This window comes from Ambystoma mexicanum, chromosome 5q (genome assembly GCF_040938575.1).
Source record: "Ambystoma mexicanum isolate Mex_15411 chromosome 5q, UKY_AmexF1_1, whole genome shotgun sequence".
In the NCBI taxonomy this organism is placed as follows: domain Eukaryota; kingdom Metazoa; phylum Chordata; class Amphibia; order Caudata; family Ambystomatidae; genus Ambystoma; species Ambystoma mexicanum.
In genome coordinates this window covers 1026977411-1027001423 of record NC_090933.1, presented here as the reverse complement: position 1 = coordinate 1027001423, position 24013 = coordinate 1026977411, and positions in this window count along the sequence as shown.

The following is a 24013-nucleotide window of genomic DNA, read 5'->3' as shown; positions in this document are numbered from 1 at the left end:
TCCCATTGCACCATGATTCTCAATATGTCACTGCGTTTACCTATGGCAGGCAAATGTTCAAACACACCAGACTTCCTTAAGGGTACTATGAGTCCCACAGTATTTTTAACAGAGTACCACACATGGATTTGGTAAATATACATGTACCGAGCAGGGGCGGTCAGTATGTAGATGACCTCCTAGTGGGCAAGCACCACAGAAGACATATCTAGAGCAAATTCAATTATACTGCTGACACTGCTTGCGGACAAAGGGGACAAAGTAGACAAGGGCAAAATGCCATACTGTCACAAAGTGGTTGTGAATGTGGAACAAACAATAATTTAATTTTAATTTCATTTCATTAAAATGTTATTTTTTGTTTGCTTGTTAGGTGCTTATACAGCAAGTAAAATACTGTTCCAAAGCGCTCACAGGACGAGGGGAGGGAACAAGGGAGTGAAATACATTACAAAACAAAATATTTAATAAGAGCAGAGGAGGGAAAAGGAAGAAGGACAAACCTACTATGCCTTGTGAGTATTCAGAATGTGCAAGTGCAGCAAGGAAGAGGGCAGAGGATATGAGTGCTGGGGAGTCCAGGCTCATGTGTGAGCCACATATGAAGTGCTTGGGTTGTTGAGTGCTGCATGGGCAGGGGCAATGTTAGGAGTAAGTGCAAACCTACAGGGTTGAGGATGTTACAACGCACATGCTGAGGGTAGACAGAAGCTGAGCCGATTGGGTGTGGGGGGTCAGGGGCCCAAAAGATGCATAAGGGTCCCAAACAGCAATCACAGCAACTGTGGGATTAGAAGAGAAGAGAAGAAGGGAAGGACAAGGTAGAGATGAACGTCTTGAGGTGCTTCTGGAATTCAAGAAAGTCCAGCTCAAGGTGCAGAGGCAGGGGAGGCTATTCCATAGGAGGGAGCCAGCTGAGGAAAGCGATCAACCACCTACGGTCTGTTTAGCAAAAGGCTTTACACACAAAGAGTTGGTGCCAGAGGAACATAGTGGTCTAGAGGGAGACTATTTAGTAAGATAAAGTTGAAGATAGTGTGGTCCCGCCGGGCCCAGACAGTCTTCTAGATGATGCCGAGGGATTTGAATTTAATCCGTGCAGCAACCGGAAGCCAATGAAGACTTCTTAGGGGAGGCGAGATGGGGTTCCTGGGCTTAAGGCCAAGGATAAGTCTTGCTGCCCTATTCTGGATTAGCTGGAGGGGTCGCAATGCTCGGGTAGCATTGAGCCTCTGGCGTAAAGTGAGAAAAGGGAGCATTCCTTTGACAAGGAAGAGCTGAAAGTGGGACTTTTTTGCAATGTCCTGAGTGTGAGGGAAAATGGAGAGAGAGGAGTCCAAGATGACTCCAGGGTTTCTGGCTTCTGAAGAAGACACAGGCCGAGAGCCCAAGGAGGAAGGCAAGAGTGAAGGGAAGAAGGAGGGAGCAGGGTTCCCGATGGGAAGCATCTCATTTTTACAGCCATTGAGGCAAATATCATTGGAGGTACACCAGGACTGGATGGCAGACTGTCATGATGCCTACCTCTAAGGAGCCAGGCCGGGCCCAGCAACCCCAGAGGCAGACATCATTTTCCCCAGGGAAGTCTCAGCGGGCCCAAGTCGGGGCCCTTTGGACTCAGTCCTGGTGCCTTAGGCGCCAGGCTCATAGCGGACCCCAGTCCTGGCGCCTTAGGCGCCAGGCTCATAGAAGAGGATATGTGTTTAAGTGCTTGGGTGCACACTTACCTGATGCAGACCTTGCTGCTTCATCCAGGCCCTCTTGAAGCCTGAATGGGACTACTTAACCTGTAGGACTACTTCACCACCCGGGTGTGGTCGGGGAAGGATACATACCTGATTGGTGGAAGGATACATACCAGGAACTTCTTCCAAGGCTATTTAAACCCCACCCGAACAGCCACACATGCTTTGCGTTGTTCTGCACCTAGCAGCTGGACGCTCACCGTGTCAGCTCCTGCATCCTGACTTCAGCCACGCCTGCCAGCACCCTGGAACACCTGCAAGGGGAGAAAGGAAGAGAATAGGAGAAGAAAAGCCCTTACCTGCTAAATCTGCATCCCGGAGCCATTTCTCCAACGGCCCTGAAAAGGAAGACATCATTTTAAAGGCATTTCGTTTCGATCGCTGCAGCGCTGCATTTTACTCACCTTTGCAAGGCGCTTCCATCTTCAGCAGCGATCTTCCGGATTCAGCTACGCCCCGGCGCCTAGAGGAAAAAAGACAAGAACAAAGGTGAGAGGGAGAAAAGGAATGAGGAAAGCTCAGTTTCCTTTTAAGTCTTACCTGTTGGATTATTCCCACTGCATTTCGGGTCCTGCCGCTTCCTGGCATCTCCGGACCCCGGCCCCTATGGGGAAAAAAGACAAAGACATTGAATGAGCTAATGCAAAGACATTACCTGAGCGCTCATCCAGAACTGTTTCACTTCGGGTCGGCGCCATATCTCCGGCACTCCGAACCCCGGCCCCTAAGGGGAAAAAGACATAAGCATTAGCGCTTGCTGCAATTAGACAACGAACATTATTATTAAGCTTGAACTTTTGAACAGAACTTTTACAGCGCCTTACCTGAACAGTCAAGCTTACCTGAACTCCCATCAATCCTCAATCCAGTGAAGTAACTGGGTTTCAAAGCGCCCCTGCATCAGAAGCAGGATGGAGAGCTCATCCTTCCAAACCCTAAGGTGAGGCTTCACGGGGAATCGTGGAGGAGGTATCGTGGAGGGTTGGAAGGGAGTGGGAGGCTTGAGCATTGTTCCACAGTTGGTAATACTCCCTTTTCACGCACAGGAGGGTATCCAACGAGCCAGGGAAGCCAGAATAGAGGGGCCCTTCCTGTCCATCTTCAGAGTTCTGCGCCTTCGACGCCGCGCCTCCGTGGGAACCAGGTGAGCGTTACAGAACGCGAAGCCTTACCACAATTTCCCACCTGGGCGCTATGGAGACTTCCGAGACAGATCAGCTGGCCCATCTTTTAGGGGAATTACGGGCAGAAGTGCACTCAGCCCGCCAGGAGACTAATGCTCTCAGAAGGGAACTAATCCTATCCAAGGAAAGAACTGATGATCTGGCCAAAAAGTTATTGCAGGGCCAGGCAGAGCACACTCCTTTACCTGTTTCCGGAGATATTTCTACAACAATGGGTACGAATAACCCGGTACAAATCAATCTACCTGGACACATGCCTTTGGCCCCGCCGGAACGTTTTGCGGGGGATCCCAAGAAATATGCCGTTTTTATGAACCAATGCCGTTTACACTTTTTATGCAGGCCCGGGGCCTTCCCCAACGACCAGACCAAAGTAGCCTTTGTACTATCTTACCTCAGTGGCTGTGCTGCCGATTGGTCTATTCCATTGGTAAATCAGGATGATCCCATTCTCCGGGATTTCCAGGGCTTCCAGGCCAGCATGGAAAGATTGTTCGCTCGACACTCGCAGGGACAGGCCCTTGACAACGAACTGCTATCCTTACGACAAGGTAATCAGGATCTTTTGTCCTATATCACCACCTTTAATAGACTAGTTGTGGAAACCGGATGGCCTGAAAATAAAAGGATCACATTGTTTCATCGAGGCCTGCGCGGAGAGCTTAAAGATGTTATAGCTCAGATAGTAGATCCACCCCAGGCCTGCACAGACTACATAGACTTAGTGGTTCAACTTGATCACAGACTTCAAAATAGAAAAGCAGATCGGCTCAAGTATGAAACCAGAGTACCTATCAAGACCCACGTTAACTCCAAGAGTACTGACTTTTCCGAACCTATGCAAATTGGCAGTGTTAAAGGACCATTAACGCAGAAGGAACGAGAGAGAAGGCGACAAATGCAACTTTGTCTGTATTGCGGAACTTCCGGTCACTTTCTTCAAAGTTGTCCAGTTAAACCACCCAAGAAGGAGGTTGGAGCCACTGATAACGAGTTATTGACACCTGGTTCGGGAAACGACCTAGCCCGACAAGCGTAGGGGTCCGCTTGCCGAGCTTGAAAACAAACTCTTTGACCTCGCATTTTGTCATGCCAATGGTGCTTGTGAACCCAAAACAGCCTCAGCAGTTGCATGCTATAAAAGCATACATAGACAGTGGAGCTATTGGAAATCACATAGACCGTGAATTGGCTTCCAGGATTAAGCTTCCTCTCCGCCCGAAAGTAACCCAAGATGTAATTACTACAGTTGATGGAAACGAAATAGCCTCAGGGCCTGTAACGCATTCCACAGTTGAAATCACTCTGGTGGGTCAGGACGGACATCGGGAAGCAATCGTGTTTGATGTGATCAAGGCCCCACAATTTCAAGTACTTCTTGGAATCCCTTGGTTAGAAACACATAATCCGAGGATAGACTGGCGAGCAAAGAAGATAACTTTTCCTGATTGTGAACCAACCTGTTACCCAAGGAATCCAGCTATGGGTCTAGCCTCTGTAACTTCCACCCCTGTACAGCTACCATCTGAATACCAAGAATTCCAAGACGTTTTTCAGAAAGAGCAGGCTAACACCTTACCTCCCCATCGATCTTACGATTGCCAAATCGACTTGGTACCCAATGCACAACTACCTTGTAGTAGGATTTATGCTCTTACTGAACCTGAGAACCTGCATTTGCGCCAGTATTTGGATCAATACCTGGCCAATGGTTTCATTTGCCCATCAAAGTCACCAGTCTCTTCCGCTTTGTTCTTCGTACCTAAAAAGGAAGGAGACCTTAGGGCCTGTATTGACTACCGCGCCCTAAATGAGATAACGATTAAGAATCGTTACCCTTTGCCCCTGATACCTGAGCTTATCGACCAAGTAAAAGATGCTCGTGTGTACACCAAGCTAGATCTCCGAGGAGCTTACCACCTGGTACGTATAAAAGAGGGCGACGAGTGGAAGACTGCATTCCGCACCAAATTTGGGCTCTTCGAATATCAAGTAATGCCCTTCGGTTTGTGCAACGCACCTGCCGCCTTTCAGTACTTCATGAATGATGTTCTTCGGGAACTTATCGATGTTTGTGTCATCGTTTATATTGACAACATCCTGGTGTATTCCTCCTCAGAATCTGATCACAGAAACCATGTTAGGGCAGTTCTTGAGAAATTGCGCCAGCACAAATTATTTGCCAAGCTCGAAAAATGCATTTTTCATACCACAGAAGTGGAGTTTGTCGGATTCATCCTGACACCTCAAGGAATCCGAATGGACTCGCGGAAAGTGGACGCCATTCTCAAATGGCCATCTCCTAGCTCTGTGAAGGGAGTGCAAAGCATGCTTGGCTTTGCCAATTTCTATCGAAGGTTCATCCCGGAATTTTCTCGAACTGTTCAACCCATCACAGCTCTCCTAAAGAAAAACAAACGCTTTGAATGGACTCTTGAGGCTGAACAAGCCTTTCAGGACCTGAAAACCAAATTCACCTCTGCACCTGTATTGAAGCACCCACGCCCAGATCTCCCTTACATCGTGGAAACCGATGCATCCAGTTCGGCCATGGGAGCTGTCCTGTCGCAAAGAGACCCAGAAACTAACCAACTACACCCTGTAGCCTTTTGGTCCAGAAAATTCTCTCCACCTGAACTCAATTACGCATTTACCGACAAAGAACTACTGGCTATTAAATCAGCTTTCAAGGCTTGGCGTCACTATCTTCTCGGTGCAAGACACACCATCACCGTAATTACGGACCACAGAAATTTGCAGTATTTAAAGACGGCCAAAGCTCAATCTTCGCGACAACTCCGATGGGCTTTATTCTTTGCGGAATTTGATTTTGTAATTACCTATCGCCCTGGCTTCAAGAATGGTAAGGCAGATGCCTTATCCCGGACAGGCATTGAAGAACCCAATTCGAGTTTAGAACCTGTGCCAATCATACCGGAACAAAGAATTCTGGGCTTGACTTCATTGCAAACCATTGAGGACATCCAAGCTCAAGTAAAACAGCTTTTTGACTCTTCTGCCTTACTGGAATGGAGTCAAAAGGGTCCTCACTACACCGTTAAGGATGATTTACCCTACTTCCAAGAGCGGTTATTTCTGCCAAGTAAAGAATTGCAGGAACTTGTCATTACCCGTCATCATGAATCATTAATGGAAGGACACCCCGGTATCGCGAAAACAGAAGAAAAGATCAAACGCCACTTCTGGTGGCCTTCTTGGAGAAAAGACATAAAGTCATTTGTGTTGTCTTGCGGAATCTGTGCCCAAAATAAGAGTCAAAAGAAAAGGCCAGCCGGCCTACTTCAACCTTTGGACATTCCACCAGCACCTTGGCACACCTTGTCAATGGACTTTATAACTGACCTGCCTCCTTGTGGTGGTTACAACACGATTCTCGTAATAGTGGATCTATTCTCCAAAATGGCCCATTTTATCCCTTTAAAAGGATTGCCGTCAGCTTCCACCTTGGCCAAGGAATTTATGGAAAATATAGTGCGATTACATGGTTTCCCTTCCATATTAGTCTCAGACCGTGGAAGTCAATTTATCTCCCACTTTTGGAAGAAATGTTGCCAACTAGCACAAATAGACGTGCGGTTATCCACCAGCCACCACCCCCAGACCGACGGACAAACCGAGAGAACCAATCAGACTCTCGAGCAATATCTGCGGTGCATGTTACACCAATCCGAGTTGAATTGGAAGGACATCCTTTGGATTGCAGAATATGCATACAACAATTCAGTGCATTCTGGAACCGGACAGACTCCTTTTTATACCCTGTATGGTCACCATCCTCGGACCTCTGACCTAGATCCACCTCTGACCCTGGAGATGCCTGCAGTAAATCACCTACATTCCACAATAACCCAAGCCTTCAAAGAAGCTACAACCCACTTACAGCAAGCCAAGAAAAAGTATAAAGAAAACGCTGATTTGCACCGAAGTAAAACTCCTCCTTACCAAGTAGGAGATCAGGTATGGCTAGCAACTAAACATCTACCCCTCAAGGGTCAGTGAACTTTTAATCCCAGATTCATTGGGCCTTACCCCATCAAAGCTATTATCAACCCAGTGGCCTTTAAACTCGATTTACCATCCAACATGCAGATTCATCCCGTTTTTCACGCATCTCTTCTAAAACCAGTACAACCTGGAACCAGACTGTCTGAGCCCCCAGGCCCTGTCCAAATTGATGGAGAATTAGAATTCGAAGTGAAAGACATTTTAGATTCCAAGATAGTTAAGTCGAAACTCTTCTATCTTGTTGATTGGAAAGGATATGGACCTCAGGAAAGATCTTGGGAACCCAGTAACTATGTTCACGCACCACGATTAATTCAAAGATTCCATCGAAGATTCCCGCACAAACCAAAACCCCCGGAGGAAAAGACCTTGGGAGGGGCCTTGAGGGGGGGTACTGTCATGATGCCTACCTCTAAGGAGCCAGGCCGGGCCCAGCAACCCCAGAGGCAGACATCATTTTCCCCAGGGAAGTCTCAGCGGGCCCAAGTCGGGGCCCTTTGGACTCAGTCCTGGCGCCTTAGGCGCCAGGCTCATAGCGGACCCCAGTCCTGGCGCCTTAGGCGCCAGGCTCATAGAAGAGGATATGTGTTTAAGTGCTTGGGTGCACACTTACCTGATGCAGACCTTGCTGGTTCATCCAGGCCCTCTTGAGGCCTGAATGGGACTACTTAACCTGTAGGACTACTTCACCACCCGGGTGTGGTCGGGGAAGGATACATACCTGATTGGTGGAAGGATACATACCAGGAACTTCTTCCAAGGCTATTTAAACCCCACCCGAACAGCCACACATGCTTCGCGTTGTTCTGCACCTAGCAGCTGGACGCTCACCGTGTCAGCTCCTGCATCCTGACTTCAGCCGCGCCTGCCAGCACCCTGGAACACCTGCAAGGGGAGAAAGGAAGAGAATAGGAGAAGAAAAGCCCTTACCTGCTAAATCTGCATCCCGGAGTCATTTCTCCAACGGCCCTGAAAAGGAAGACATCATTTTAAAGGCATTTCGTTTCGATCGCTGCAGCGCTGCATTTTACTCACCTTTGCAAGGCGCTTCCATCTTCAGCAGCGATCTTCCGGATTCAGCTACGCCCCGGCGCCTAGAGGAAAAAAGACAAGAACAAAGGTGAGAGGGAGAAAAGGAATGAGGAAAGCTCAGTTTCCTTTTAAGTCTTACCTGTTGGATTATTCCCACTGCATTTCGGGTCCTGCCGCTTTCTGGCATCTCCGGACCCCGGCCCCTATGGGGAAAAAAGACAAAGACATTGAATGAGCTAATGCAAAGACATTACCTGAGCGCTCATCCAGAACTGTTTCACTTCGGGTCGGCGCCATATCTCCGGCACTCCGAACCCCGGCCCCTAAGGGGAAAAGACATAAGCATTGGCGCTTGCTGCAATTAGACAACGAACATTATTATTAAGCTTGAACTTTTGAGCAGAACTTTTACAGCGCCTTACCTGAACAGTCAAGCTTACCTGAACTCCCATCAATCCTCAATCCAGTGAAGTAACTGGGTTTCAACGCGCCCCTGCATCAGAAGCAGGATGGAGAGCTCATCCTTCCAAACCCTAAGGTGAGGCTTCACGGGGAATCGTGGAGGAGGTATCGTGGAGGGTTGGAAGGGAGTGGGAGGCTTGAGCATTGTTCCACAGTTGGTAATACTCCCTTTTCACGCACAGGAGGGTATCCAACGAGCTAGGGAAGCCAGAATAGAGGGGCCCTTCCTGTCCATCTTCAGAGTTCTGCGCCTTCGTGGGAACCAGGTGAGCGCTACACAGACAGGCAGTCAGGGATGATGGAGGGTGCAAGAGAGTCAGCAGGAAGTTTGAAAAAGAGCTGTGTGTCATCTGCATAGCACTGGAAGTTGGAGGAGAATGAGGAAATGAGACATGCAAGCAGAGCAAGGTAGATGTTAAAGAGCCAAGGGGTGAGGATGGATCCTTGGGGACACCACAAGTGGAGATGGATATTTGGAGAGGAGAAGGTGCCCAGGATGACTTGGGAAGAGTAGATAGTAAGGAAGGATTTCAGCCAGTCCAGTTCCCGTTACAAGATACCAAGGGTATTGTTTGTATGAGGATGGAATGGTTGACTGTGTCAAAGGCCGAGTAGAGATCGAAAAGGATGAGGACAGCAGGGGAGTTGGAGTCCAGAGATGCAAGCAGTTCTTCACAGGTGTTCAGAAGAGCAGTTGTTGTGCATTTGGATGATCGGAATCCAGATTGATGGTCATGGAGACCATCAACAAGTTTGCTGTGTGAGTTGGGTTGGAGCAATGCCAACTTCTCCAGCAGCTTCCTGAGGAAGAGGGTGATGGATGTAGGGTGCTAGTTGGCAGGGCAGGTAGGGTTTGCAGAAGGTTTTTTCAGGAGTGAGCACAAAAGGGAGTGCTTAAGGGAGGTGGGCAAAGATCCAGTGTCAAGAGAGTGATTTCACAAATCCGCGAGTGCGTGGGCAAGAGAGCCAATGTTATCCTTGATGGTCCTGGATGAGCAAGGGGAAACCTGTTTAGAAGAGACCTTCATGGATTGGACAACTCGGGTAACTTCTTCAGGTGTGACAGGGGAGAAGGAGGAGAAGGAGGAGAAGGAGGAAGGAGGAGAGTGAGGGGCCAATGGAGGAAAAGGGGTGTGGGATAGGTTGGGACGGTGGGTAGTCAGGCCATCCAGGATGTCCTGGGTTTTGGTGGCTAAGTGTGTGGCCGGTGAGTTGCAGAGGGGCTGGGAAGGAGAATGGGAGGAGAAGACTGTGGAGGGGTTGGCTAGTTCCCTGCAGATCTTGAAAAGTTCAAAAGTGTTGTTGGATTCACCGGAAATCAGTGCCTGTATGTGGGCTCTTTTTATGGCACGGATGAAGAGTCTGTATTGCCTTTGGAGCAGGCGGCAGTCCAGTTTATCAGAGGGTGAGCCTTATGTTTGCCACTTCCGTTTGGCCGCCCTGCACTTTAGTTTCAGGGCTGCAAGTTCGGAGTTGTACCACTTGTTATGCTTAGAGGCAGGTTTCAGGCTGTTCCTCATGACTGGAGCAAGAAGGTCAAGAGTACTGGTGATGGAAAGGTGGAGGTTGCTGAGAGCAGAGTCAGAGGTATTAACAGAGGTAGGGATTGGGGGGATGAAGCTGGAAGTGAAGGCAGCACCTGAGACTCATTTCATTGTACGGATGTTAGTGAACTAGGTTGGATGGGCTTTTTGGGGTGCAGTCAGAGGGCCAAAGGGACTAAGGTGGGAGGAGAGGAGAGAATCGTGAGACCAAGAGAGAGGGGTGACTAATAGGAGGGAGAGAGTTGTCAGAGTGTATGAGGGTTTTGAGAGTGTGTCCAGCTGAGTGGGTTGGCTCAGATAGGAGAATGGCGAGTGAAAGAGAGGTTCAGAGGTCAGTGAAGAGAGTGGATGCAGAACCTGGGAGTCCAGTGGATGTTGAAATCACCCAGGATGAGGTTGGAGGTGGATGAAAATAAGTAAGATCAGAAATCAGCCCATTCAGAGAGGAACATGGGGGTGGTACCTGGAAGCCAGAAATGGTAGCAATTGTTCAGGGAGGAGGGAGAGATGACCAACTTGCAAACCAGGCTTTCAAAGGAAGAGTAGAGCTGGGCGGGTAAACTGGAAGCAGGAACCCAATCAGGGAAAATTAAGGCAACCCCCCCACCACTGCAGTAAGGTCGAGGCTTGGAGATGATTTTTAAGCTGTCAGGGAGGAGGGAGTCAATGCAGTGACTGATCTAGCATTGAACAATGTCTCGTAAGAGTGAGAATGTCGAGGTCAATGTCTTTAAGAAGGAGGCAGATGTTAGCAGAGTGTTTTTAGGCTGAGCAGGCGTTACGAGTCGCCAGATGGAGGTGGACTCTGCCTTTGAAGGTTTTTTGAGGTGGAGTGCAGCGGTGTGGTACACGAGTCAGAGGATAGAGAGAGAGAGAGTAGTTTTGGGAGTTGCAGGAGAAGGAAGGAAATTAATGAGTAAAGGCAGGATTTGGTCAAAGTAGAGGAGGTTGGGTTGTGGGCCCTGAACCAGGACAGTGCCTGTGTGATAAACATTAATAAAGCAATGTGAGGATGAGAAGCCTGCCAAGAGGACTTCCCCCTTAGTGCCACTGTTAATGGTAGAGGATGTAGAAGGAGAGAGAGTGGAGATGAGATGGAGGTCCATAGATCTGGAGAAGGGACAGAGATGAGGATATCAGGGAAAACGTCAGCACTGACATAGGTGACTGCAATGGGTAGTTCAGGGTTTGCACTCAAGATGTCTTTTTTGTGCTTTTTTTTACCAGACTTCCTAAGAGAGGGGGGATAGGTGATAGTGTAGCAGTTAGAAATAATAGGAGAGAGGGAGACAGCCATAGGGGTGGCAGAGGTTAGTCGAGGAATGAGTGGCTGCACAGCACAATTCTAGCCAAACTCACCAGGTGGCCTCGTGGAAGTACTCACAAAGGCATGAATGCAATTCACAAAGGAATGTAATATCAACAGATATCATCAGCAGGGATAAGAGTAACCCCGGAAAGAGCGGCTGCACTACAGAAGTTAAAGATATACCACAATTTATGGTTTGTGTAACTATTGTAGAACATGGATTTTTGACTATTCTAGTTATACAAAACCATTTTGCAGGGACTCAAAGAAGCACAAAAAAGGAAAGGGTCACTCACATGGGCAGGAGAAATTATAACATATTTCCAGGATCTGAAAAATACCATAGGCAATGCACCATTACTAGCAACCCCTCATTACAGGAAATAATTGTTTTTATTCTCACATTCCAATGGGCAAATAATGTGTGCTGTAATGCCTCAGCAAATAACTCTAGGACACAAACCCTTGGCATATTACAATGGTATATTAGATTCAGTGATGCAGGGCCAATTCCCTTGCAAGCAGACATTGGCTGTTGCAGCCTTTGCCATTGAAACGTCCTCAACAATCACCATGGGGTGCTCAGTGACATAATATGTAGAGCATGCAGTGTTCACAGTTTCTGAGTGATCTAAATCCACTTTAACCACAGTAAGGGCCTCTGCATAGGAAGTGACTTTATCCAGCCCATCCATTCACATTGTGAGATGGTGCACCGTGAAACCTGCCACGTTAATTGCAATATCTACTGAGGAAGTTGAGAAAGTGCATGATTGCATCACCTATGATAGTCCTGAAGATTATTTAATAAGAGCAAGGGCAGACTCACTTGAGGAGGGGTCCTCTTTATTGATGGGTCATCTACGATTGATCCAGACACTGGCTAGAGAACACATGTGCAGTAATGGTGTGCCTTGTAGATGGGGAATATGAGGTTGTAGTTCAGAAAACATTGACAGCACAGGCAGTAAAGCTGATTACATTGATTGAAGCATTATAAGCATCCCGAGGATGTTTAGTGACCATTTATTCAGATTCAGCATACGTCACCACAACCATACATTCAGGGTTGTCTAGAAAGAAAATAAGGGGATTTCAGAGGTCAGAACGTACACCTCTACAACATGCAGCTTTGTTAGAGAGATTGATTTATGGTTTGTCACTCACAACACTAGAGGAGGTGTTTAAATGTGCCGCCCACACCCACAAGGCAGACCACATTTCTCTTGGCAATGATGTAGATGACAAGGGTACCAAAAAAGCAGCGTATGGCAGGGACCCAGATGCTACTACATACCCTGAGGTGGCAAACCCACAGTTGCAGTTAGCAATCCCATACACTCCAGTACCACTCACACAATTAATTGAGCTACAAGGACAGGCGGCCAGGAAGAGAATTTGATTTGGGTGAAAAGGGGATACTCACAGTCATAAATGGATTTGATTTGGAGGAAAACCATTACAGGTAAAGCAGTAATGCCACAGTAGTTTCTTATAGTTGCTTTTTAGCATCTGCAATAACCAGCGCATAATTGAAAACAACACATCAACATGAATGTCAATAGGTTTGTGGCCAATCACACAATGTGTCATCTTTGCAGTACTGATCAGACCCTCAGGACATTGTGCAGCACATGGCCCCGTCCCACGGGGCCTTTCCAGGAACTTCTTAGTATGTTGGCATTTCCTCACTGGGGGATATGTGAGGTCCTAAGATCTGATAATGGAACTCAGTTTTTCAACAAATTGTTTAGGGGAACTGCATCCCTATTGGGGATATAGCATCGACTGTGCTCGATGTAACATCCTTAGTCCAACAAGATTGTCGAAAAGATTAACCGACTTTTGAAGAGCAGGTTGTCCAAGATATGCGTGTTAAGGAGAAACTGGCAGCACTGTCTCCCTTTGGCTTTGTTAAGTCTGTGAAACCAGCTCAGTAAAGACCACCACCATGTCAGATAGTGACAGGGAGAAGAATGCACACACCTCTCACTACTACACGCACAGCTTCAGATGCTCACATGGCAGCAGGAATTTTGGTGGAGGAGTTTCAGGTGTATTTTCAGGAATGAACAACTAGTATAAAAGTTGTGTCTCGCCAGATTGGTCCTAGAAGAGAAGACACAATTGTAGCATCCCGACAGATTAACTGAAATTACCTGCACCACAGTTATATCCGGGGGACTAGGTGTTCATCAGAAATGTTGCCCACCGCTCGAACGAACAGAGGATCCAGGGACCTTACATGGTGGTCCATGCAACCCCCTTTGCAGTTTGACTGAAGGATTTGCGGTACTGGGCCTACTTATCTGATGTTCGGAAAGCACTCAGAATTGCTCGACCTTCTCAAGAGAATGACCACATTACTGAGTGATATTAAGTGTTATGTGTATGACACACAGCTCTCTTTCAGGCTACCCTCAGCCTCTTCCTCCTCCTCACTCATTCCTGTCTGTGTGGCCACAATACATTTTTGGGGGCTGCTAATGATCTATTCCTCAATGCCAGTAAGACATAGGTCATCCTCATTGGGACCCCTTCTCCCACTTCCCAATTTCTCACTTGTCAGCCTCCCTTGGTCCTGCGCCTCCACCTGCTAGTGCAGCAAAACATATGGGGGTCATCCTTCTCTTCTCACATCTCAGACTTCTCCAAAAAGTCCCACTACCAGCTGAACCCCCTCAGAGGTATTCTACCTTTGCTCACCTTCCACCAAAGGCTCACCGTCTCCAGAGCCCTGGTTCTCTCTAGGCTGGAGTACTGCAATAGCCTCTTTCTCAGTCTTCCTACTTCTACTCTATGTCTGCTACAACTCATCCAGAACAGAACCGCAAGACTTATCCTTTGCCTCAAGCCCAGGGGCTCGATCTCGCTGGCACTGAAATATATTCACTAGCTCCCCTGGCTGCTAGGATCAAGACCCTCTGCATAGTCCACAAGGCTTTCTGGGGCCAGGGCCCACACTATCTACAATGCTCTCTTCCTAAATACTCTTCTTCTAGAGCCCTCTGCTCATCCTCCCCCAACTCTTTGCGGTGTGCTGTTTTTATAAGCAGAGATTTGGGGGTAGATCTCTATCCTCTGCAGGTGCTTCCCTTTGGAACAGCCATGACATGCCTCTCTCCATCTTGAGCTGTAGCTCCTTAAGTTCTGGAAACTGCTCAAGACCTTCCTCTTTGTTTCATCCTTCTCCCTCCCACTCCCCTGCTAACCTACTATCTTTTTCTCTCCTGCCTCAACCCTCCTTCTTTTCCCTAACTCTGTTCAGTTTTTGCTGACTGGTCGGTTGGTTCTCCTCAGAGCCTCAGAGGTCCTAGGCTCCCCCACCAGTCATTGCACTTGCCTCGGGGCCTCTGCACAATGTTCAGACTACTGCACTTTCAGCATACGTTCAAACAGAGGGGTAACCTCTCTGCACTTAACCCAGGGCTCTGCTGGACTGGGGGCACTTACCCTCCTCACTGATCTGTCTGTACACTTGCATGACCCGAATTACTAGCACTAGTAAGTTCTGTCTTGTGCCCCTTATTTCTCCGCTCCCTAGTTTGGATGCGCCTGAAAACACTGTCATGCACTTGCACTAGGGGAATTCCATTAGGCCTAGTATTCCAGTTACGTTTTAGTTAAGTCATTTGGAAACTTCAAGGCCTTAGAATGACTACTGTATTCCCTTGCTCCCTGCCCGCCTTAAAGGTCTTTGAAGCACTTCATATCTGTACAAGCGCTGTACAAATAAAAAATTACATTTACAATGACAAAAGTGTATTTTATCGCATGTTTCCTTCTGATACTGCAGTTCGTCAGTCCATATTCGATGATGAAGATCATTTTTCTACATGGTTGTCTGTTTTCTCTCTCCCTCTGCAGGTTCAACATGACTAGGTATGTTTCTGTGTGGTTATATTATATAGTTTGGGCATATAAACGGAGGTATGGGAATGACACAGACACAAATGTGTATTTGGGAATGACACAATTCAAGAGAGAAACTGAGGCAGAGACAAAATATAATCAGTATAAGGGTGTAATCCTTGACACTTTGTCAGATGGGCAACACCTTGTACCAACCAACATATGATATAATCACATGCAGAGAATTGGGGAGGGATGGGTCAAATGAAGCAGCTATTTATGCTATTTGATAACTCATGCGACGGGTGCTCCCAAGTTGTTTATACCTCAAGAGATGCTGGCTCTTATTTTTGGTACACTTGGTCCTGTGCAGAGTATGACATCTTTTGCAAGGGCACACATTCCATTCAGTAATAATGGACAGAGATGTTGAAGAATGTGCCAAGAAGAAAGAACAAGCCTGTTGTGAAACAAACCGTTGCTGAAGATGGAAGGAGCATTGTTTTCCAATCATAGATACCTATCTATTCCTGGAAAACGATGCTCCTTCCATCTTAAGCACCTTCGAAGTGCCACCTGGCAGGACTAGAGAGCTGTGCAGCATGGAGGTTACGGGGGTTTTCGGAAGATGTAGTGGCACTCGTGACTCAGAAATGCGGCAGAACATGTGGAAATGTTGTGCCTAAATTGACATAGATTGAGTTAAGTAAAACACCAACAAAGTGCAGCGGCCAGCAAAGTTTTCTTTTTGCTTCTGACGAAATTGTACCATACCTATAGGAACAATCATTCATTGCAATAAGACACTATCCTTCCCCAAATTCTGCTAAGACAATGCTGCAATGATGGATATGTATTGGGTGTGTGGATAATACCTGTAACTACATCTCCTACCCTCATCGAGGGATGTATGTTCACTGACCACCCTACACTCAGTAGTTTTGGTAGTTTCTGATGCCCATTTGACTGTTATACATGTATTGCCTCCAGAACCAACTAAGCCCCCATCTGATAAGCATGCCCATTACTCCCTAAATCTTCATCATCAGAGAAGATCAAAATATCTATCCAAAGACTCATTCAATAAATTGAATGCATTCCCGGATTTGTACAAGCTTTTTTACCAAAATAGAAACTTGTATTCACATCCCTCCTGGTAAAACAAAAGAGATGATGGCTAGAAGTTTTTTGAATTAATCTTAAACATGGGGCCAGAGGTTAAGATTAATATAAGATTGGTCTGGAAGGTTGCCCAGAGCAATACCAGGTGTTAAGATTAATTCCAAAAGTTCCATCCATCACCTCTTTTGTTTTGCTATACACGTCCCTGCTGGTGCCAGATACCCAGACTGCAGAAAACGTTAAGCGGCTGCAGATAACCAGGTGGGAGATGCTTCAGCTGTTGAACCAGATGGAGCAGGGTCCAAATTCAATTAAGACCGAATAACTGGTAATCAGGTTTATGACCTTATTCTGGATATGCTGATGGATATGGAGGGGCGCTTGTGTATGAAAATTGGTTGGTTTTGCTGCACTTAACACCCCCCAAATGATGCAGACAATGGGTCCCTGACCCATGCAATAGGGGTCCTTCACAATTTGAGGATCGCCATGGAGAAAAAAGCTGGAGTAATTGCTGATGATTCCAGTGGATGAGACACCTTCAGGTTTCACACAGTGGTTAGAAATAGCCATCACATTTCTGGTTCCCATCATGGAGTTTCAGTTCATACTTTTTCTTCATGTCATATGATCCCGAGACATTGTACGAAAACCTTGCCAAAAAGTGCAATGATGATGGTGTTATTAACAGTGGGTAAAGCCCCTTCTCTCACAAAACACAAGTACACTCAGACTGATAGATGGGATGAAGTTGTAAGACCCAGGATGGTCAAAATATAGAGTTTTGGACCCCCGGGTACCTTGACCACACCCCCACCAGACACAGAGAATAACTTTGAGCACTGGATTGATCGAGTGGGAGATAGAGTGTGCTGTTTCATGATGGGTACCTCAGAAGTATATGCCCAGTGGGGGTTGCATCATCTGTGCATGTTGTGGGTACCCAAGGATGATGACTATAGGAGAAAGGAGGCAGATGGGTTAGTTAATGGAGTATTCACAAAAAAGGGTAATGTTGCAAGGCACGTCCCAGCCAGGTAAAAAGGTTCTGGCTGAGAAAAACCTATTAAACATACCATTGTGGGAGTAGACTGAGTATTGTGTTGCAGAAGGTGCATGTTTTGTTTTAATTAGGTTTGACGCACATTAGTTACTCACATATAGCAACACAGAAAGAGCAACTAGTGTGTTAATGTTGCTGTTGCAGAGGTTATTGATAGGGCAGCATTATAGGCCCTGTGTTTAGTTGTCATATTCCAAGTTATGTTGTGTAGTGAGATGTGCGGGAAGAGTTGAAACAGGTGGAAAATGGAGTCAGAAAGGTACTCTTGTAGAAGCAAGGTCAGTGCGTTAACAAGGCAGAAGTGTGGCCATATTGTATGGTAAGCCCTAGTACACAATGAATAGAGTAGAACACAGGCCCTGATGGGGAGATGTGGCTCTGTTTAGCTCAGCTCCAAAAATAAATTACCTTTCAAGTCCCCCAGCTGAGAAGCTGAGGTCAGAGTCACCTTGGGTGCACAGATGCACGCCAATTGTATCGAGCTGCGAGGCCTGAACGTGGTGAGGATAGGGAGAAGCAGGAAGGGATTTGTACTCTGAAGGATGAATTCATGAGACTAGGGCGTAAGGTTTTCAGATGCCAATGGACAAGTAGAAGATTTAGAGCGGTACCGTCCATACCCTTGAGCGGTCATCCCATTTGCATTACAAGCACATGTTTTACCGAAAATAAATAAATCCCTGAAATTCCGGCTCATGAGCGGTGCCCCAGTCACGTCATTTTTGGGTACCTGGGGTGGAAGGAGATAAGGAGAAATCTGTGTCTGGAACATTCTGTGATTTGGGATAGGAGGAGCAGAGTTGATGTAAATAAATGTAGTTCAAGGTTGGGCTGCAGTTTGTGTGCACTGCAGCATCTGGTATAATAACAAGGCCTATTTTCTTGTCAAAGCAGAGTTGGCCACATAGGTTCACTTTGATCGTGTCTGGGTTGGAAGGAGGCACATCACATGAAAGTCTCAATTTATTAATGTGTTAATGAGTTTAAACCACCAATCCCTTACATGGTGTTAAGAATGATGGCAAGGCGCGCACTCTGGTTCCCAGTCAAGTTTTCCTGCTGTAGCAACAAATTGTCTTCTCGTCCAAACGTTTTCTTGACTCCATCAATCATCAGGGAGGCTGTGTTTCTTTTCCTTTTCAGGCGTGTCTAGTTACATTTCCTTTTCAGGTGTTACAGGTTAATTCACATTGATGTCTCTAAGGATTCTGGTACTTGTATTCCCGCACTTTCTTTCAATTGCAGGTGACTGGGAAACAACTCCCTCCAAAGCACAAATCTTTCCCTTTATAGGGCGAGGGGGAAAACCATGTTTATGACTCTCCATAGTAAGGCATGATGGCCCTGGTCCCTTACATGGATTCAATTGTGAGGATGTAGTGCACCACGTGTCTAGGGGAATGGGTTGCTATAAGGTGTGGCCAATCAGCCCATAGACTATAGGAGGGGTATTAGCATGTTATATAGGTGGTAGCCAATGAGGGTGATGGGATAACATTATAACTTACTTATTCAAATTTTCCGGTTTACTGCTATATCAACGGTAACTTTTTGGGAAGTGTAGGGATAATGTAGGGAAATTAGCAGCATAGTGCAGTGTGGGGTATTAGTGATAACAATTTAACATTACTAACCGTTAACAATACTAGCTTTAACACTACTGACATTAGCAATTGGTTTTGGGATCCAAAGTGGGTTTGCTTAGGCCATGTTGCAGACTGCAGGCACATGAACATTCACACTGCAATGTTAGTTTAGAAAATAAGTGCAAAATTGAAAAGATGAACAGCGGTGTGTCTTGCAGGTGCTGGATTCAGAGCGCAGTGAGACACCAGAATGTGCTCTGTAAAGAACACGTCCATTGTCCAGACTGGAGCAAGGCAGGACAGAAAGGAAATGTGTTTCACATTCATCTGGGGCTTGGTCGCATGTTGGACAACATTGCTATGCAGGGGTCATCATGTAAAAGACTAGAAACGACTGCAAAGTTACTATGGGGGTGACTGAAAAAGGGGTGTTGAGTGACCAGAGACATCACTAGTGACATCACGGTGGTCACTGGGAATAGGAGTGAAAACAGTAAGGAATCCTTATGGAGATATAGGTAGGAGGCAGTCGAATGCAATAGGCTTTAAAAGATGAGTGGAGGAGAGAACTGACATGCTCCGTGTCAGTTTGGATCATGGACCATGGGAGAGATTTTTATTCATGTAATAAACCTTGTTTCCCTTGCAAAGTGGTGCAGTGATTATTTGACCTTATGGATTATTTTTACGGTTCGGTTTTTGGGTTGCTGCTCTCTTTACCCTTTGCAGCAAAAAGGGTCAATAGGGAGTCTTTCCCATCCAGATAGAGTAGCCGCAATTAGTGACTGCTGTAAGGTGTCCTAGGAGTATGTATACCACTCATCCACTGTGTGTTTTAGGGATTTCTTCTTCTGTGTATTTTTATGAGGCTTAGATGGGCACCCTCCATTGTTATTAACATATATCGGAACATTTATCTGTGAAAAACTGAAAAAAAAATGTATTACCCTATTTCTGTTAACAAGCTTGGAAAAGGGGAAGCCACAGTCTTTCCCACTGCATCCAAAAATATTCCCTATTCAAAGGTGCTGCAGGTCTGCTTCCACAAAATCCTTTTCAATGTCTCCCTATGAAAACATTTTCCTTGGTCCTACTCCAAAATAACAATGTTCTTATATAAAATGGCAGTCTGCACCCACTTCAACAACAGCTACCATTTTAACAAACAGCGAAACGCTGTAGGACAAATGCCTCCTCTTGAGCTGATGAATACCTCCTCATGAGCTCAACTGAAAGAAGGTGCTGTAAATATGCTACTGCGCAATGTTATGCCATCACAGGGACTCCACAATGGAAAAAGGTTGACAATTATGCATCTACAAAGATACATCATTGAGGCCTGTGTGATCAATGGAACTTAGATACTGTTCTTATACTGTGCATACCTCTCATTCTATCTGATACGTTTAGCCTTTTCAATGACCATTAAAAAATCATAAGGACCCACGCCCCCTTCCGGGAATTGATATGGGGTAATTCTGATATTTAATGAAGGGGACAGAAGTGACGATATGAATTACCAACCAATGTTGACCTTCAAGATATATTGGAATAGCCTATGTTACGCCGGGAACAGCTAGTATTAATCATGTGCTGCCTTATACAGCACTTTCTCCACTGCTAAGTGTTTAAAAAAAGGCGTTATTATTACCCCATTTAAAGGTACTTGTTTTATTAACCCTGCAGGGATGCCACTGAATTCATAATTGCATGCTACTCTGGTGTCAGGGACCAGGATATACCTAATGAACTATCTACCCCCAACACTAAGCAAAGCATGCTCGTATGTCTAACACTCTTGAGAATATATGCTTGTGGTAAAAAAACTGAGGTCTCCAAGGAGAAGGTGATGTTGGTGATCGTGAGCTTGTGCTGGGCCTTATCAAAAACAAACTTTGGGAATGGGAGATCACCTTGGACTGTTGAAGTGGCTTTATTGCTGACTACACAACGTGACCTTCTGGCTTTCCACATACCTGTTTCCTGCTCCTGACCATGCGTGGCAATTCATGCTTGGGCTGGCACATATTTGCGAGATACCCAACATGTTCCCTGCTCTTGCACCCTGCTACCGCTCCCCCAGGGCTCCTCTCAGCTTTGGGTGGTACTGCTGCTGTGTTGTTGTGCAATTACATTCCTTCAGAGAATTACAGTCAGCGAGCAATGGGGTTTGGCAAGGACAGGCAGGTGGCAGAAATGTGTTTGCACAGGGGCTGTTAGTGGGTCAGCTATGTGTGATGGTGAGAGTTGAGGGTGGAGCATGTTGCTCTCTTTTTTATATAGGTTCTGAGGTGTATGCTCCAATTGTCATTCCACAGCAATCCCTAACATACCAAATATTGAGTGATGTCCTGTTCCAGGGATTTGACTGGCCTAATTGGATTGCTTAGTTGGAGGCAACAGGACATAGGGGGTACAACAAGAGGAAAAAACTGTGCTGCAACATTTTGGTGAAAATCACACTTAATGTATTAAAAGATAAAACATTATTTCCACAAGAGCCCAAAAGAGCAGTGACTGAAGTGGCAGCCAAGGCAGTGGCTGCATTTTACACAGAGCCAATACTGGATTCTGGTGAATAAGAGGAGTGAAGTACCAAAGTGATCTTCCTGCTACCCCTACTACATAAAAAAATAATGAATACATATAAAAAATAGGGAAGATTTTCAATCTATATGAAACATTACAAGCAACTCTAGCCATATTGTCTACCCCAAGCTGCCTTACAAAAGCTCTTGAAAGCAGCTGCAGGAGGAGAAAGTGCTTGGAGGATGAGGTAATATGACAGAGGATCCCACAACCCTTCCTCTCATCTCAAGCCGAAATGTCCAGCAAGTATTGCACTATGTATTAATACTATGTATTAATAGAGACTTATTTGTAGACACTTTAAGACAGGGGAATAGACCGGGGAGTCGGAAGTGGGAAGAAGTGGCTGTTGGGCTGTGCCACTCTGCCTTCATTGTTCCCTGAACGCCGTTTTGGATAGAGTGGAATGTTGTTGGACTTATACGGGTCGTCGGCAAGAGGAAGCCGCACACGTCTGCCATTGTCCATAACAGCAACGGCAAGGTGATTGATACTGAGGACTCTCTGCTGTGTGGATTTTATGGTGAGAGCCGCTGCTCTACCGCGGCTTTTGTTTGTCCGCACTTTAGTGGGCAGGCTCATTTTCCCATTTGTTAACTCAGTCCTTGTTCTTCTATTTTGCAGTGTTGACTTGCTCCGCCCACCTGCCTGCACACACCCATGCCACTTCCTACTTCTAGTGTCGCGCTCGCGCATCGCGCGCACGCATCAGAAGTGGGAAGAAGTGGCTGTTGGGCTGTGCCACTCTGCCTTCATTTTTCCCTGAACGCCGTTTTGGATAGATTGGACTGTTGTTGGACTTATACGCGTCGTCGGCAAGAGGAAGCTGCACGCGTCTGCCATTGTCCGTAACAGCAACGGCAAGGTGATTGATACTGAGGACTCTCTGCTGTGTGGATTTTATAGTGAGAGCCGCGGCTCTACCGCGGCTTTTGTTTGTCCGCACTTTAGTGGGCGGGCTCATTTTCCCATTTGTTAACCCAGTCCTTGTTCTTCTATTTTACAGTGTTGATTTGCTCCGCCCACCTGCCTGCACACACCCACGCCACTTCCTACTTCTAGCGTCGCAATCGCGCATCGCACGCGCGCATCAGAAGTGGGAAGAAGTGGCTGTTGGGCTGTTTGGCGTGGTGGCGGGTGAGCGGGCGGCGCGCTGGGAACTATCTATTCTATTTTACACGTACCCAGGCCAATCGCGTGGGAAACTTCCCGCGCACCCCTGAAATACACGTAACCAGCCCAATCGCGTGTGAAACTTCCCGCGCACCCCTGAAATACACGTACCCAGGCCAATCGCGTGTGGAACGTCCCGCACACACCTGAAATACACGTACCCAGGCCAATCGTGTGTGGAAATTCCCACGCACCCCTGAAATACACGTACCCAGGCCAATCGTGTGTGAAACTTCCCGCGCACCCCTGAAATACACCTAACCAGCCCAATCACGTGTGAAACTTCCCGCGCACCCCTGAAATACATGTACCAAGGCCAACCGCGTGTGAAACTTCCCGGGCACCCCTCAAATACACGTACCCAGGCCAATCGTGTGTGAAACGTCCCGCGCACCCCTGAAATACACGTACCCAGGCCAATCGCGTGTCCCCCACACATGTCCCCCAGCACCCCCACACCCCAGCAGTGCAGTGCACCTGCCAGCAGGCCCCCACTCATGTCCCACTCATGTCCCCCAGCACCCCCACCCCCCAGCAGTCAGGGGCACCTGCCAGCAGGCCCCCACTAATGTCCCACTCATGTCCCCTTGCACCCCCACCCCCCAGCAGTGCAGGGCACCTGCCAGCAGGCCCCCACACATGTCCCCCAGCATCCCTAACCCCCAGCAGTCAGGGGCACCTGCCAGCAGGCCCCCACTCATGTCCCAACCATGTCCCCTTGCACCCCCACACCCCAGCAGTGTAGAGCACCTGCTAGCAGGCCCCCACACATGTCCCCCAGCACCCCCACCCCCCAGCAGTGCAGGGCACCTGCCAGCAGGCCCCCACTCATGTCCCACTCATGTCCCCTTGCACCCCCACCCCCAGCAGTGCAGGGCACCTGCCAGCAGGCCCCCACACATGTGCCCCAGCATGTCCCACTCATGTCCCCTTGCACCACCACCCCCCAGAAGTGCAGGGCACCTGCCAGCAGGCCCCCACTCATGTCCCACTCATGTCCCCTTGCACCCCCACCCCCCAGCAGTGCAGGGCACCTGCCACCAGGCCCCCACACATGTCCCCCAGCACCCCCACCTCCCAGCAGTCAGGGGCACCTGCCAGCAGGCCCCCACTCATGTTCCCTTGCACCCTCTCCTAAAAGCAGTGCGGGGCACCTGCCAGCAGGCCCCCACACATGTCCCCCAGCACCCCCACCCCCCAGCAGTCAGGGGCACCTGCCAGCAGGTCCCCACTCATGTCCCACTCATGTTCCCTTGCACCCCCACCCGCCAGCAGTGCAGGGCACCTGCCAGCGGGCCCCCACACATGTCCCCCAGCACCCCCACC